Consider the following 5000-nt stretch of genomic DNA (forward strand, 5'->3'; position numbering starts at 1 on the left):
TGGCCTCCACCCGGCCTCAGCCATCAGCCCTGCCTGCCTCCAGCCGCCTTCTGGTTAATGAGTTATCCAGCCTGGCACTTCGGTTGCGCCAGCGAGACCAAGTCTCGGCTTTGGTTAATGATTTGAGCCGAACCGACCTGCCCCCCGCCACCGCGGGCTGAACTCGGCAAGGTCTGCCGATTTCCCGACTCCTTTCGGGGCCTAATCGGGTCGCGCGAGCCGCCTGGCGCGATCGGGGCCCATGCCCCGGCCTCTGCCAGGCCTCGGGCAGCCGCTTTTGAAGCCCGACCAAAAACCCGAAAAATGGGCAAAAAGGGAATAAATTCCCGCCCAAAAAGGGTGAATAGTCGGTTGGGCGGCAGCCCTGGTCGGTCTCTGCAGACCTGGAGGCTCGAGACGTTTGTTTGGAAAACTCACCAAGTCTCGATTCTGCCACCTCCTACCTCTGTGCAGATACCCCGCCAACCCCCAAGGACAGAAATGACAAGTGTCAAGTTGGCGGGGCGTCGGGCCACCTGCTGCCGGCCATGAGCATCCAAATCCCCGCAAAAGGGGCATTTTCATTTCTTCATCGGGACTTCCGGCAATTTCCAAGGTTCAACTCATTAACGTTGTTCGCAGACACTTGCCAGAAAATGCAAGTGGCCACTTTGCCGGGCCGACTCGCTTGCCCAAGCGGGAAACCATCAACCGAAGGCCCGGTAAGGCGGCCGAATCTGACCTCATAGACTTCCACACAACGGGACTTTTGACTTTCCCGGCCGCGGGTGGCCTCCACCCGGCCTCAGCCATCAGCCCTGCCTGCCTCCAGCCGCCTTCTGGTTAATGAGTTATCCAGCCTGGCACTTCGGTTGCGCCAGCGAGACCAAGTCTCGGCTTTGGTTAATGATTTGAGCCGAACCGACCTGCCCCCCGCCCCCCCCGGGCTGAACTCGGGCAGGTCTGCCGATTTCCCGACTCCTTTCGGGGCCTAATCGGGTCGCGCGAGCCGCCTGGCGCGATCGGGGACCATGCCCCGGCCTCTGCCAGGCCTCGGGCAGCCGCTTTTGAAGCCCGACCAAAAACCCGAAAAATGGGCAAAAAGGGAATAAATTCCCGCCCAAAAAGGGTGAATAGTCGGTTGGGCGGCAGCCCTGGTCGGTCTCTGCAGACCTGGAGGCTCGAGACGTTTGTTTGGAAAACTCACCAAGTCTCGATTCTGCCACCTCCTACCTCTGTGCAGATACCCCGCCAACCCCCAAGGACAGAAATGACAAGTGTCAAGTTGGCGGGGCGTCGGGCCACCTGCTGCCGGCCATGAGCATCCAAATCCCCGCAAAAGGGGCATTTTCATTTCTTCATCGGGACTTCCGGCAATTGCCGAGGTTCAACTCATTAACGTTGTTCGCAGACACTTGCCAGAAAATGCAAGTGGCCACTTTGCCGGGCCGACTCGCTTGCCCAAGCGGGAAACCATCAACCGAAGGCCCGGTAAGGCGGCCGAATCTGACCTCATAGACTTCCACACAACGGGACTTTTGACTTTCCCGGCCGCGGGTGGCCTCCACCCGGCCTCAGCCATCAGCCCTGCCTGCCTCCAGCCGCCTTCTGGTTAATGAGTTATCCAGCCTGGCACTTCGGTTGCGCCAGCGAGACCAAGTCTCGGCTTTGGTTAATGATTTGAGCCGAACCGACCTGCCCCCCGCCACCGCGGGCTGAACTCGGCAAGGTCTGCCGATTTCCCGACTCCTTTCGGGGCCTAATCGGGTCGCGCGAGCCGCCTGGCGCGATCGGGGCCCATGCCCCGGCCTCTGCCAGGCCTCGGGCAGCCGCTTTTGAAGCCCGACCAAAAACCCGAAAAATGGGCAAAAAGGGAATAAATTCCCGCCCAAAAAGGGTGAATAGTCGGTTGGGCGGCAGCCCTGGTCGGTCTCTGCAGACCTGGAGGCTCGAGACGTTTGTTTGGAAAACTCACCAAGTCTCGATTCTGCCACCTCCTACCTCTGTGCAGATACCCCGCCAACCCCCAAGGACAGAAATGACAAGTGTCAAGTTGGCGGGGCGTCGGGCCACCTGCTGCCGGCCATGAGCATCCAAATCCCCGCAAAAGGGGCATTTTCATTTCTTCATCGGGACTTCCGGCAATTTCCAAGGTTCAACTCATTAACGTTGTTCGCAGACACTTGCCAGAAAATGCAAGTGGCCACTTTGCCGGGCCGACTCGCTTGCCCAAGCGGGAAACCATCAACCGAAGGCCCGGTAAGGCGGCCGAATCTGACCTCATAGACTTCCACACAACGGGACTTTTGACTTTCCCGGCCGCGGGTGGCCTCCACCCGGCCTCAGCCATCAGCCCTGCCTGCCTCCAGCCGCCTTCTGGTTAATGAGTTATCCAGCCTGGCACTTCGGTTGCGCCAGCGAGACCAAGTCTCGGCTTTGGTTAATGATTTGAGCCGAACCGACCTGCCCCCCGCCCCCCCCGGGCTGAACTCGGGCAGGTCTGCCGATTTCCCGACTCCTTTCGGGGCCTAATCGGGTCGCGCGAGCCGCCTGGCGCGATCGGGGACCATGCCCCGGCCTCTGCCAGGCCTCGGGCAGCCGCTTTTGAAGCCCGACCAAAAACCCGAAAAATGGGCAAAAAGGGAATAAATTCCCGCCCAAAAAGGGTGAATAGTCGGTTGGGCGGCAGCCCTGGTCGGTCTCTGCAGACCTGGAGGCTCGAGACGTTTGTTTGGAAAACTCACCAAGTCTCGATTCTGCCACCTCCTACCTCTGTGCAGATACCCCGCCAACCCCCAAGGACAGAAATGACAAGTGTCAAGTTGGCGGGGCGTCGGGCCACCTGCTGCCGGCCATGAGCATCCAAATCCCCGCAAAAGGGGCATTTTCATTTCTTCATCGGGACTTCCGGCAATTTCCGAGGTTCAACTCATTAACGTTGTTCGCAGACACTTGCCAGAAAATGCAAGTGGCCACTTTGCCGGGCCGACTCGCTTGCCCAAGCGGGAAACCATCAACCGAAGGCCCGGTAAGGCGGCCGAATCTGACCTCATAGACTTCCACACAACGGGACTTTTGACTTTCCCGGCCGCGGGTGGCCTCCACCCGGCCTCAGCCATCAGCCCTGCCTGCCTCCAGCCGCCTTCTGGTTAATGAGTTATCCAGCCTGGCACTTCGGTTGCGCCAGCGAGACCAAGTCTCGGCTTTGGTTAATGATTTGAGCCGAACCGACCTGCCCCCCGCCACCGCGGGCTGAACTCGGCAAGGTCTGCCGATTTCCCGACTCCTTTCGGGGCCTAATCGGGTCGCGCGAGCCGCCTGGCGCGATCGGGGCCCATGCCCCGGCCTCTGCCAGGCCTCGGGCAGCCGCTTTTGAAGCCCGACCAAAAACCCGAAAAATGGGCAAAAAGGGAATAAATTCCCGCCCAAAAAGGGTGAATAGTCGGTTGGGCGGCAGCCCTGGTCGGTCTCTGCAGACCTGGAGGCTCGAGACGTTTGTTTGGAAAACTCACCAAGTCTCGATTCTGCCACCTCCTACCTCTGTGCAGATACCCCGCCAACCCCCAAGGACAGAAATGACAAGTGTCAAGTTGGCGGGGCGTCGGGCCACCTGCTGCCGGCCATGAGCATCCAAATCCCCGCAAAAGGGGCATTTTCATTTCTTCATCGGGACTTCCGACAATTGCCGAGGTTCAACTCATTAACGTTGTTCGCAGACACTTGCCAGAAAATGCAAGTGGCCACTTTGCCGGGCCGACTCGCTTGCCCAAGCGGGAAACCATCAACCGAAGGCCCGGTAAGGCGGCCGAATCTGACCTCATAGACTTCCACACAACGGGACTTTTGACTTTCCCGGCCGCGGGTGGCCTCCACCCGGCCTCAGCCATCAGCCCTGCCTGCCTCCAGCCGCCTTCTGGTTAATGAGTTATCCAGCCTGGCACTTCGGTTGCGCCAGCGAGACCAAGTCTCGGCTTTGGTTAATGATTTGAGCCGAACCGACCTGCCCCCCGCCACCGCGGGCTGAACTCGGCAAGGTCTGCCGATTTCCCGACTCCTTTCGGGGCCTAATCGGGTCGCGCGAGCCGCCTGGCGCGATCGGGGCCCATGCCCCGGCCTCTGCCAGGCCTCGGGCAGCCGCTTTTGAAGCCCGACCAAAAACCCGAAAAATGGGCAAAAAGGGAATAAATTCCCGCCCAAAAAGGGTGAATAGTCGGTTGGGCGGCAGCCCTGGTCGGTCTCTGCAGACCTGGAGGCTCGAGACGTTTGTTTGGAAAACTCACCAAGTCTCGATTCTGCCACCTCCTACCTCTGTGCAGATACCCCGCCAACCCCCAAGGACAGAAATGACAAGTGTCAAGTTGGCGGGGCGTCGGGCCACCTGCTGCCGGCCATGAGCATCCAAATCCCCGCAAAAGGGGCATTTTCATTTCTTCATCGGGACTTCCGGCAATTTCCAAGGTTCAACTCATTAACGTTGTTCGCAGACACTTGCCAGAAAATGCAAGTGGCCACTTTGCCGGGCCGACTCGCTTGCCCAAGCGGGAAACCATCAACCGAAGGCCCGGTAAGGCGGCCGAATCTGACCTCATAGACTTCCACACAACGGGACTTTTGACTTTCCCGGCCGCGGGTGGCCTCCACCCGGCCTCAGCCATCAGCCCTGCCTGCCTCCAGCCGCCTTCTGGTTAATGAGTTATCCAGCCTGGCACTTCGGTTGCGCCAGCGAGACCAAGTCTCGGCTTTGGTTAATGATTTGAGCCGAACCGACCTACCCCCCGCCCCCGCGGGCTGAACTCGGGCAGGTCTGCCGATTTCCCGACTCCTTTCGGGGCCTAATCGCGTCGCGCGAGCCGCCTGGCGCGATCGGGGACCATGCCCCGGCACCTGCCAGGCCTCGGGCAGCCGCTTTTGAAGCCCGACCAAAAACCCGAAAAATGGGCAAAAAGGGAATAAATTCCCGCCCAAAAAGGGTGAATAGTCGGTTGGGCGGCAGCCCTGGTCGGTCTCTGCAGACCTGGAGG

Source organism: Pristiophorus japonicus, unplaced genomic scaffold (genome assembly GCF_044704955.1).
Source record: "Pristiophorus japonicus isolate sPriJap1 unplaced genomic scaffold, sPriJap1.hap1 HAP1_SCAFFOLD_1481, whole genome shotgun sequence".
NCBI classification, from domain to species: domain Eukaryota; kingdom Metazoa; phylum Chordata; class Chondrichthyes; family Pristiophoridae; genus Pristiophorus; species Pristiophorus japonicus.